This window comes from Scylla paramamosain, chromosome 17 (genome assembly GCF_035594125.1).
Source record: "Scylla paramamosain isolate STU-SP2022 chromosome 17, ASM3559412v1, whole genome shotgun sequence".
NCBI classification, from domain to species: domain Eukaryota; kingdom Metazoa; phylum Arthropoda; class Malacostraca; order Decapoda; family Portunidae; genus Scylla; species Scylla paramamosain.
The window spans coordinates 3,227,501-3,240,157 of NC_087167.1; the positions used below are offsets into that span (position 1 = coordinate 3,227,501).

Sequence of the window (12,657 nt, forward strand, 5' to 3'; positions counted from 1 at the left end):
TGCACTCCCTCACGTCAATCTATATACTCTCTCTCTCTCTCTCTCTCTCTCTCTCTCTCTCTCTCTCTCTCTCTCTCTCTCTCTCTCTCTCTCTCTCTCTCTCTCTCTCTCTCTCTCTCTCTCTCTCTCTCTCTCTCTCTCTCTCTCTCTCTCTCTCTCTCTCTCTCTCTCTCTCTCTCTCTCTCTCTCTCTCTCTCTCTCTCTCTCTCTCTCTCTCTCTCTCTCTCTCTCTCTCTCTCTCTCTCTCTCTCTCACACACACACACACACACACACACACACACACACACACATCACACGGAAGTTCTGATCTCGCTGACCCGGAAGCTGGCCATTTTTCATCGATCTCCGAGAGGCCAAGGATTAGCCACATGCTGCCATTAATTTTATCTTGGAGTGTGCGTGCATCAGAAGGCACTCAATGACCGCATAAGCCTTCTACAGGGGCAGCTTGAAAATTCCTGCCTGCGCTACACTGTCAAAGAGCCGCCATTCAGGAGTTGATTTTTTTTTCTTATGTATGGAGGGTTGCCAAGAATAAAAACAAAATGAGGGAGGGAAAGGGGAAGGTCTGCTCTTTATGTCGTTCCCAAAAAAGAAGCAGGGATGGGACTGAGAGAAAAAGGCTTATGTATTTTCTTAGATGCCTTGATGCTTCTCTCTGTTGAGTTGTAAGCATGGGAAATACTGAAACAGGAAGTGGGGTTACAGAATGCATCAGCTGAAGGGGTGAAAGACTGAAGACACCTGCAGTAAGAAGGTGGATAGAATATAGGGTGAAGGTAAGTTAAAAGTCTTGTCCAGTGCGGATTACTTCTTCTATGCAATGTGGTTCATATTCTGCGTCACATTTTCTCTTATTAGAGCTATTTTTTTCAAGGAGTAGAGGGATAATTATCAGTCTCGTGGGTTTCTCCTTTCCCTGGTCAGTGCAGAATTTTGGTAAACTGTCACTAAAATCATGGAAACTCCCTTTAATGTACTCGCATCTTAGTGTCTCAGCTATAGTTTATTAAAAGTTGTCGAGATACAGCTGTGAAATATTTGATACGATTACACACACACACACATACACACAGTACTATTTTTCATACATAATCTCACCCACATCACCTTCTCTTCACTCTGTAAGTTACACCCTCCTACACACAATCTCTTCACCCTCCCATCACCACCCCGCCATCACCACTGTCTACCCCATCAACACACATCACCCTTCCTATATACTGCGCCTACACTACCACCACCACTACTACCACTACTGCTATCCATCTCCTCCCTCACTTCTTCCTTCCTCCTCCTTGTCCTCCTCCTCCTCCTCCTCCTCCTCCTCCTCCTCCTCCTCCTCCTCCTCCTCCTTCTCCTCCTCCTCGCCTCGACTCCTCACAGACGATGCACAACGTGAAGCATTTTAAGATCTCAGTTGACAGTTTCCACGATATATTTTCCCCCACTCCTCCTTCTCCTCCTCCTCCTCCTCCTCCTCCTCCTCCTCCTCCTCCTCCTCTCTGCATTCTAGCCTCCATTGTCGCCTTGGTACATTAGTCTGCCTTAAATCTCATTTCTCACAGCTTTCCTTCGAACTCTTGTCCTACAGTCAGTCTTAAGCTGTCCAAAGTGGTTGTAAGAGTTTGGCGGAACTCTAAGTCTAAGAGCTTGTGTTCCTCTCTCTCTCTCTCTCTCTCTCTCTCTCTCTCTCTCTCTCTCCTCTCTCTCTCTCTCTCTCTCTCTCTCTCTCTCTCTCTCTCTCTCCTCGTATCCGTCCGTGCGTGAGGGATGGAGGGAAGGAAGGAGGAAAATGTTGTGAGGGGAAAGATAGGAGAAATGAAATAGGGAGAAAAGGAGATACGAAGAATGGATGGCGAGAGAAGTAAATGGAGGAGGCAGGGGAAGGAATGAGAGAGAGAGAGAGAGAGAGAGAGAGAGAGAGGAGAGAGAGAGAGGAGAGAGAGAGAGAGAGAGAGAGAGAGAGAGAGAGAGAGTGAGCGAGGGAGGGAGGGGAGGGAGAGAGGTAGGGAAGGAAAAGTGGAGTGTGTGTGTGTGTGTGGTGTGTGTGTGTGTGTGTGTGTGTGTGTGAGGAATGTTAGGGGATAATTTGAAAAGATTAGGAATGAGTTAACACGAAAATAAAACAGTGAATGGGGGTCTGTTTGTATGACGTGTGTGTGTGTGTGTGTGTGTGTGTGTGTGTGTGTGTGTGAGAGAGAGAGAGAGAGAGAGAGAGAGAGAGAGAGAGAGAGAGAGAGAGAGAGAGAGAGAGAGAGAGAGAATAGAATAAGACGAGTAAATTAATTAAAGCTGCCAAAATAATATAACAACAAATAAAGAATGAAAATTAAATAAATAGATGAATTAATTAGGAGACGGAAAGACAGACACAGACAGACAAAACAAAAATACAAAAAAAAAAATAGACAGAAAATCACAATAGACACACATAAATAGACAATAAAGAAAGAAAGACAAGCAGATAAACGAAAAAAACACACACCTGATAGACAGATTCTAATAGACGGAATAGACAAACATGCATACAGACAGTCAGGCAGGTAATCAGTGACGGGGAGACTAATGGCGACAAGCAGACACAGAGACAAATAGAAGTGAGGCGACAGACAAACACACCTGGGGTTCTGCTTTTAATGGCAGGTAAGAATGATAAGTGTGTGGGTCCTCGCTTTCACCTGGTGACTCGGCGCCCTCGATCACCTGCCAATTAATTAATGCAACTCAGAGAAAAAGGACTGCTACTGATAACTGGTGTACCTGGTCTGTGTGTGTGTGTGTGTGTGTGTGTGTGTGTCTCACCTGGTACGTTTCCTGAATATTTATCTTTCCTGTGGCGACCATTTTTGCATGGAATGGTGTGTGGGAGAAATCCCTTACCTTAATCTATCACGTTTCCCCACTCGTAATTCGCCTCTTAGTCTTGGTTGCGCGCTGCTCATCAGATACCAACGCTATCGACCAAAATATTAACCCTGTCGTCTGGTCTTCTCGTCGAGTTGCATGTAGAAGCAAGAAAAGTTGTCAGGTTCTTCGTCCAGCTCGTATTACAAAGCTTAAATAAGGCTAACCGGATCTTTCTTTGTTTTGTTTAATTTTGGTTTCTCTGTTTTATTTATTTATTCATTTATTTTCGTTTGTTTTTTATATATTTTTTTTATTTATTTATTTATTTTATTTATTTATTTATTTTTTTTTTTTTGGAGGAGTATTTTTATCAGGGTATGTAGCCGAAAAAGGATAAGAGAAGGAGGAGGAGGTTATATAGCGCTATAATAAACTATGATGCACGGTAACGGTGATGCGTCATGCTCAAAACGGCGCCACTCCTCCAATCAAAACAACAGCTGTGTGCGGAGATCGATCTTGCAGCCTTTCGAATACAAGACCAATATCTTACCTCGGAGCTGTCCTGCATTACAAACCTTGCCAGATGAAGAATAATGATAAAAAGAAAAAAAAATGTGTTATCGTTGTTTTGTTGTTGTTGTTCTTCTTGTTGTTGTTGTTCATGTAACCGCTGCCTGTTGAGTGTCGTGCACCCGCCGCCCCTGCACGTCCACTGGTGGGTACATTCGTGGTCAGGAGCCTGTTAACACTTTGCAGTCACCTTCACCACTGTTGTTGCGGTTTGTAAACATGCAGAACACAATAAACGTATGGGTTGCTGCTGCACACAGAAAAAAAAAATAGAGAATAGGCGCTTAGTTATGTATTCTCGATGCTACAAAGTTGTTTAACCTCACTTATCTATTCCACTATTATGTCATCCCGAGATCAGAGGATGCATCACTAAGGAAAATACTGAACACTATGAAATTGAGTGCAGTATGTATGTCGTATATATTTGACTGCTGTCCATACCTATACAAGCGGGAACGTTAATTTTCCCCACGCTTCAAGGGACTAACCATTAACGGAAACCACTAAACACTGGAAGCTAACCCTTTCCCTGCAACACGAAACAATTCACAGCACCAGACGCAATGCATGAAATCTTTACAAGCATCTACAAGAAAGAAGGAATTAAAAAGAATAGTTTTGTAATTTCTACTTAGTTTAAGGATTGGCGGTGGCTGTAGAACAATTAGAGATGTCTCAGGGTGATTAGTAGTTAAGGAAAGATGTACCAAATAGCAGTGAAAAAGTTAAAGCAGTGTGTGGTATACTCGTATACTCAACACCTTTCCATAGCTAAACAAACTGGAAGGAATCTTTAACCTCACAGAGAAAAAACACCGAACACTGCAGAAATAAGTACAGTAAATGGTATATGTCCGACTGTTGTCCATGTTAAAAACCCAATAAAAAATAAAGAAAAGCCCACTGAGAAGCCAGTCCTGCTTTGAACCCTTTTCTGGGACTGGTATCTCAGTGGGCTTTTTTTTTTTAATTACTGGATTTTTGTTGCCCTTGTCCAGTGTCCCTCCTGCATAAAAATAAATAAATAAATAAATAAATAAATCTTTATACAAGCGGGGAGGAATTTTAACACGAGATCAGAGGACTCATTATCATTGAGAAAACTACAAAAACACCGTGAAAGCGTAATATATTATGCGGTATAAACTCTACGTTAGTCCATAATTATACAAGCGAGAAGGTTATGTCATGTCACCTCCCCCCGCGACGCCTGGCTTGGTAAATGGCGGCTGGTGGTGCTGAGTGCTGGTGTGCTGGTGTGTGTGTATGTGTGGCAGGCGACCACCAAGGCCAGCTGATCTAGTGCTTGTTTATGGAGATGAGTGTAAAAATAGTAACTTTATTTAGGTCTGAGTCTTGCTTGTACATGATTCTGACGACGAGTCTTGCTGATTTATATTCCACTGATTATATATATTTTTTTCTTTATTAGTGCATTAGTCTTGTTATTTCAATCTGTATTCTGACTCCTTGTGTGTGTGTGTGTGTGTGTGTGTGTGTGTGTGTGTGTGCGCGTGAAACAGAGAGAGAGAGAGAGAGAGAGAGAGAGAGAGAGAGAGAGAGAGAGAGAGAGAGAGAGAGAGAGAGAAGCAGATAGACAGACAGACATATATAGACACACACGGACAGATAGACAGACAACAAACAGACAGACAGACAATGTGTGTGTGTGTGTGTGTGTGTGTGTGTAGAGCTGACTCAACATACCGCTTCCCTCCTTCCCCTTCCCTTGACCCCCCATTCTCTCTCTCTCTCTCTCTCTCTCTCTCTCTCTCTCTCTCTCTCTCTCTCTCTCTCTCTCTCTCTCTCTCTCTCTCTCTCTCTCACCCTGGCGCTCTGTGCTGTCTAGTGTCACGTCGTCAAGCAGAACAGGGAACGTTAGCATGAGTCTCTGGATTTGCTATTTTCGTATTACTAAGCAATCCAATCTCAGAACCTCGTCGTGCAGCAAACTGTTGTCCTTGTTCAGAAATTCAGAGGTTATTGTTCCTTGCAGATTGTGAGTAAAGAAAAGCTCACTTAATCTGATCCGTACTGTATTGTGGTTTGTAAACGTGGCTGCTCTGATATGATTCAGGTCCTTCGTCTACAGATGTTTTCTCTGGGATATTTTTGCTCCTCTTTTAGGTAAGAAATTTCACTTTGAACCTATAAATATCCTGAAGTGGACTCCCTTTATGTGAGAACTTTATTGCATTGTAACTTACCTCGTAATGTGTTGGGTTCGAATTTGTTTTTTTGTTATTTTGTTCAGAAAAATATATATACTATAGGAATTATCTTTTTTTTTTTCTGCATCAGTTAATGAATTATTATCCTAGAATGGTGTAGATGTATATGGAGAATGTGTCACAGTGTTATTTGCTATCTCGAAGTATGTTGGGTTAGTTAGACTCTTCCTTTTCTTCTTGTTTCTTATTGTTCTTATTGTTTTCTGAGTATTTTTTTTGTTTTTTTTTTTGCTTTTATTGTGTTTAAGTTCTTATTGTGTTTGTTCTAAGTTCTTATTGTTTGTTTTTATTGTGTTTCTATAAAATTCATGTTGTGTTTGTTCTCATCGTGTTTGTTTTAAGTTCTTATTGTGTTTGTTGTGTTTGCTTTTATTGCTTTTCTACTTGTTGTGTTTGTTCTAAGTTCTTATTGTGTTTACTCTTAGTTGTGTCTTTCCTACTTGAATTTTTTTTCTTGGACTCCCATACTTTTCGTCTGCATCAGACATCAAATTTCAAACTGGATTTCCTTTATGTGGGGAATCCATCGCTTTATCATTTATATCGCATGCTGGAGTTGAGTTCTCTTTTTCTTACAGTCTTTATCCTGCTTTAAAAATAATGAGCTAAGACTCCCCTGCGGTGTTCATATCCCCTTGTGAAATACATTATCTTCAAAAACCTACAAACACTTATCATATTAGTATATTTATCTCCCGTCGTTCTCCTCTTCCTCAGTATCAAGGAAATATGAACTCAGAGATACCCGCAGTTCTCGTCCAAACTCAACTTTCATCCACATCAGTCTCAGCGAGGCCTCTCTCCATTCAACACCGCGCTGCACACCAAGGCTCGCCAACAGCACTACTAATCTATTTGTAACTCCTCCTCCTCGACATCTGATCTCCTTCCATTCGCATTTCCAAATTCGGAATAATTTTTTCTCTCTCACTTTTCTTTCACGCGGATAAAGAACGCAATGAGTTGTAATGAGTAGTTAGGTGACATTTATAAGAGTATATATAGTAAGAGAAGAAAAAAATCAATTTCCTTGTGGTTCTTTTATTATATCAGTACAGAGTTCACCTAATAAGATATTCTTCTAAAAGTATCAATCATTATATTCAGTCGAACAAGAACGATATAACCTTTATAAAGTAAGAACCTCTTGAGAAAACTACTGCCTCTTTGTTGATTATTTCACGCCCTCCTCACCACGAGTCTTCCTCGGTAACGCATCATCTCTCAGTGGGCGACAAAGCTTCGTACTCTTCAAACTGTGTCAGCGACAGTGTGGAGTCCAGTCCCTCCTCAGTGTTTGCCGAACACGTCAGTCCACAGACGCACGTAGCGAGTGCCAACTTCCGATGGACTGATTTGCGGTGACTGGTTCGCTCCTTCACCTTCCTCTTGGTCTTGCTGCTCATGTTGTGGATGCTGCCTGACGATCTCGGGGCTTTCAGGCTCTTCTTTCCTTCCTGCTTGGCACAGTGTGAGGGGGACACAGGAAGAGAGGTGGTTGAAGAACTGCTGGGGGAAATGTGCAATTGTAGGGAGGATAAAAGTTTGGCGTCCTCTCTGCGCAGTTCGTGGCGAGGACCATTTCTCTGGTTCCGCCACTCCCGATAGCGTTGTTATTCTTGGTGTCTTTCCTTTCCTTTGCAGCGCAGTAAGTCTAGCTGTCCTGTGCTGATCTGTTACTATGGTCCACAGATGCACATAAAGCCCGGTTCTTCTTCTTCTTCTTCTTCTTCTTCAAGACAACCCTAGAAGTGCTCAGAACATCTCGACCAGTGCAGGAACAATGATTTTATATTACACCAAGAAAAAATCGTGAAGAAAAGGAGGAAGAGACGAAACAAAAATTTTAAAAAAGATGCATATTATTCAGGAACAAAGATTCCCCAAGTTAAACATTGTGTAAAAATGTTAATCAAAGTCCATTTACTCGTTATTATGGAGTCAGGTGAAGTTTGGATAACTCGTGACGGAAAATGAGGGAAGGAGAGAACGGGAATGAAAAGAGGGAGTGAGGGAGGGGAAGGGAACGAAAGTGAATAGGGTAGCAGGTGATAGTGTGTATTCAGGGGTAATGATTATAATAGAAGTAGTAGCAGTGGTTAGAGCAACAGCAGTAACAGCAGCAGCAGCAGCAGTAGTAGTATTAATAGTAATAGTAGTAGTAGCAATTCTTGTTGTTGTAGTTTTAGTAGTTGTTACAATAGTAGCAGCAAAAGCAGTAGTAGTAGTAGCAGTTGTAGTAGTAATAGTAGTAGTAGTAGTAGTAGTAATAGTAGTAGTAGTAGTAGTTGTTGTTGTTGTTGTTGTTGTTGTTGTTGTTGTTGTTGTTGTAGTAGCATAGATTTATTTTTGTTGTTCTTTTTTTTATCTTTAATTCTTTTTCTTTGTCTTGTTGTTATTATTATTATTATCATTATTATTATTACTATTATTATTATCATCATTATTATCACTATCATTTTTTACATCTTTCTTTTCCTCAAGAGTCAAGAGCTGTCACTGTCCATTACATCATATGCTCCTCCCATTCTCTGCAACATCACCTCAAGCCCATATCTTCATCTCACTCTTTCTCCTTCAACAGGTGTTAATAGACTCACCATCTCTCCTTACAAAGAAAAAAATATGCATGGACTTTTCTCTCACGCCTTTTCTCCTTTTTGCTCTCTCACCTCGTGGCAGTATTTTACATAGTCATATATATATTAGTTTCCTTTTCATAATATTCTCGACAAAGTTGATGCTAGACGGATGTAGTGTGTGTGTGTGTGTGTGTGTGTGTGTGTGTGTGTGTGTGTGTGTTGGGGAAGGGGGGAGGGGGTGTATGAGTGGATGAGTGAATCAGTTTTCGTGTTTGTCAAGTAACCCTTTCTTTCTCATGACCTACATTTTCTTTTTCTTTTTTCTTTTTTCAGACGTCACACCGTGCCTGCTGAGTGGTGGTGGCAGCAGAGGCGACAGGTACGTGGGAGCGATGTAATGGCTGTGTAATGGAGACTGTAGTGAGTAAGAATGGCAGTAATAAGAGTAATGATGACCGATTTTTGTGGTGACTCGATCCTTAAAACAAGTTGACCCACTCAAGTTTCCCGGAAGCGCAGGAACAAAGGCCTGATTTCTTTATAATATGCGTCAAATTTCCAACTTATATCTGTTTTTTTGAGTCATAGAGCGCATTAGCATTATGTCTGGCTTCATCTGGTTAGTGTCAGCTGCATAACACGCGTAACTGCCTGAACCTCGCCTTTGTAGTGGCGTTAGTGGCGCGCTGAAAGATGCGATCGTCGCCTGGTTTACATGACACCCTCCATTACTCTCCATTAGGGCAGATGGTGGCGCCGGCAGGATGATACCTCTGTCATTACTCGATATTAAGCCTGGTTAGGAACAACTTGTATTCACGATGATGACGATAACAAGGGGTTGCGAACTATTTCTTTGCGTCTTTCAAAATTGAGATTCTATTGTGTCGGGAGATTGCCAGTTTAAAGTATCATTTTTAGGTGGCACTTTGATGAGGGGAGATAAAATTTGGATGTAATGTTATGTATTCACTTTAGGCTGCTGACAAAAAGGAGGTGAGAAGTATAACCACAGTTCAAAGGTTATCTGCCGTGAGAACTTCATCATTTCATTACGTAACTCTATGACCAGTATTTCTAAATGTTTTGGCCTCTTACAGGGACTAATTTCAAAAGGCCACATAAATGACTGATCGGGTTTTCATAAACTTTTTTTTTTTTTTTTTTTTTTGCCGATGATGCACGGCCTTAAACTATTACCAGAATCATGAGAGCACCTTGAAAACACAAATAACTTCCACTACAGTCTATTAACACATTCACTGCTGGATAAAATTTTCCCCCATAACTACTTATATCTCTTTCAATGGAGTTTTTTTTCGGCTACATTCTCTTTAAACGTTCCGTAGTATAGGAAAGACAGAAGCAATCCCTTTGTCTTCTTGTCTGTGTCTACATGCAAATAATCTTTTTTTACAGTGCCATAAATGTTGAGAGAAAAAAAGTGCCATAATAGTAAAAGCGTTTAAAGTTGTCTAGATACGGACCTACATGTTCACTGTAGGTGAGAATTATATTGCAATGGTTACCTGGAGTGAGAATTCCATTACGCAACAGGAAGGCTCACTAGAGGCTCAGGGTGTGTTTGCCCGCCTTGCATTTCATCGCCGTGAAGGGAAGCGCCTCTTATTCCAGTCCAGGATGGCAAACACACGAACGTGATCACCATAACGACCACTTGAGCCTTGACAGTCTATTTTCACAATCAAATATCAACTCTCAGCAGACTCAAAAGAACAAGACGTTTGCCTCTTGAAATATTTCCTGTGTGTCCTCCTTCACCATCTGAATATTTCCTTTCCAAAACACTCCCTTTGTCTTCTCGCCGACCTTAAACAAACAGCGGCCGAGGAAACAGGAGGAACCAGCTAAGAACCTCCTCTCGTCGGACTCTCCTCCCGCTGGGCCCTCCCTCCGCCACGCCCCGCCTGTCTGGGTTTGTTTAGGCCGTAGGGGCACAACGGTAAATGTCGATTCCATTGTTTGTAAAGATACCTTCCATGTTATGAAACCTGATGGCAGTTATGTAAGGACGGAGAAAGTCTGATGGCCGTTTGAGAGTGAAGGGAAGGAAGGACGTGCACAAACCACTGTCTTCATTCCCTCACACCCCGCCGCAGCGATGCATGTCTGACGATCTTCTGCCATTATTTTTCTTGTTATCGCTCCTTTGAATTGTGTGACTACATGTGACGCTCATCCTCCCGTGATCTTGTCATGTATGACTTTCAATTTATTATCGTCCTTATTCTGTCCACCTTATTAGTGAGAGTTAGTATTTCCACTCTTTCATCCCTTTCATTGGTAAACTCTTGAAATACATCTAGTTCTGTTAACTCTCTTCTTCCAACTTCAACACTTGTAAGAGAGGAACGTCAAGACTTCTCTAAAACTGAACTGACCAATCCGATTGGAACCCTTTTTTCTAGTCGCTTTTTTGTGGACAAGTGGAGGAGGGAAGTGGCAATTAAGTGGGCCTTTTATTATCAGGTTTTACAACTCGTGATCAGCCCCATCCCTGCACACGTTGAAGGAAAAGAAAAAAATAAATGAAAAAAACTTCGTGAAGAGAGCAGGAGGTAGGTTAACATTGAACTCCCGGGATGTGAACACGAATAACCAGTTTCCAATACGCAAATGAGAAGATAATCCAATCACGGGTCAATACCTTCTGTCAAGAAATGATATTATACCGAGTTATGGCTCTTTATTAAATTCGACACTCAAACATTGGCGTCGCTTCACTCCGAGCTGACTGGATGCAATGTGCCTTAGCTCCCCCCGCTGGTGTGCTCTGTTCCCGCTGCCTGAATACACAATCTTCTCGCTTCTGCTCAGGGCCACGCAGCGCTGAGAGGCCGCGGGGCACGTACTTGCTGAGGCTGCAAGACAAACTCGCCTGCTGGGAATCTAACAGTTCACAGCCTTTTTATCGAGGAGGCGAACACACACCGGCTTTTGAGGGCAAATATAACAGCATTTGAAACATTAACAATAGAGAAAATTGGCTGTAAAAGAAATAGAGGTTTTTTTATTAATTTTACTCATTCTATTAGTCGTATAACTTCATATTTCAAGATTTTGTATTTTAAGAATTTCTTTAACTCTAGTGATTTTATCAATTAACTTGACAATAAAGTAAATTCGTTGTAATAGATACAATATTTTATTAATAAGACACGAAAAATGAGAAAGAAATTACTTGGAAATAGACTTCAGAAAAGTGAGGTAACAGTAAATCAAATGATAAGACACCTTAACAATACAGAAAATTGACCCTGAGAGAAATTATTTTATTAACAGTATATAGAAAAAGAGGAAGAGTTAAATGCATCAGAGTGTATCGTAAAAATGAAGGCAACATTAAAGTAAGACATGAGAAGATTCCAAATACTTAAGTATGTAAACATTAACAACATGAGAAGAGGGTAAAGAGTTCAATGTACCGAGAAATATGGAATAAAAAGAAATATGACAATTCAGAAAGTACTCAGTATACAAGCATCAAGCACCGGACGATAATAACAACACCAGGAAGTAAAAAAAAAAAAATGTACAATAAAGAAAGTACTTTACCTTACAAGAATCAGACACCAAACAACTACAACAAGAGCAGCAAGTAGAGGAGCAAATTAACAGTGACATGAAAGAGTCAGGCATAAACTACATTAATAACAGCAAATAGAAAAGCAAATTAACAATAAGGAAAGCACACCAACAAACAAAAATCAGACACAAGACTTCAATAAGAACAACAGCAGCAAATAGAAAAGGCAAATTAACAACAAAGAAAGTATCACATCACAAAAAGAATCAGGAACCAAACAACAATAACAAGAACAGCAGTAAGTAGGAATCGATACAAAGACAAGATCTCACAGCTATCAATGAACTGCACTGCTTTGGAATATTCATACACTCTTATGACCACAGTACTAATATTCGTAGAAGCGCCGCGTCAGTCACTACCAACATTTCACTCATCGATCCGGCATGAAGTGTTAATATGCCGCCGTGATAAACACTTCCCAGGCAGGTGGAGTCCTGTCCTCGTAGTGCTCGCCACGCTGCACCGCCTCTCCCCGCGCTGGCTCCTCGCACCTGGCCTTAATTAACACTCAGGTAGGAGCAGTCACGCCCGCACCCCCGCCAGGCAGCATCCTCAGTGTCCTGCCTCATGCATCCCTCCCCACAGCGACGAAACGTTTCTTTCGTCTGTTCTCCTGTTGGAATTAGTTTTTTTTTTTTTTTTTTTGCCGTGCTTCTATGTTGCACGATATTTTTGCGTTCTTAGATTTCTAAAAGGCACTTGTAGGCTCAAGGAACCGCGTTAAGTTTTATAACCTTTACTTTATTTACATTATTTGTGTGTGTATATATATATATATATATATATATATATATATATATATATAT

General features: G+C 41.1%; 1 long non-coding RNA gene across 1 annotated transcript in view; it reads left to right on the plus strand.

The window, feature by feature from the left end:
* LOC135108318 (uncharacterized) overlaps nt 1–12,657 on the plus strand; it is a 103,312-nt gene that overhangs the window by 16,193 nt on the left and 74,462 nt on the right. Inside the window, exon 2 of the long non-coding RNA XR_010272208.1 lies at nt 8,575–8,620. This is a non-coding gene — a long non-coding RNA (uncharacterized LOC135108318). The remainder of the gene's footprint in view (nt 1–8,574; nt 8,621–12,657) is intronic.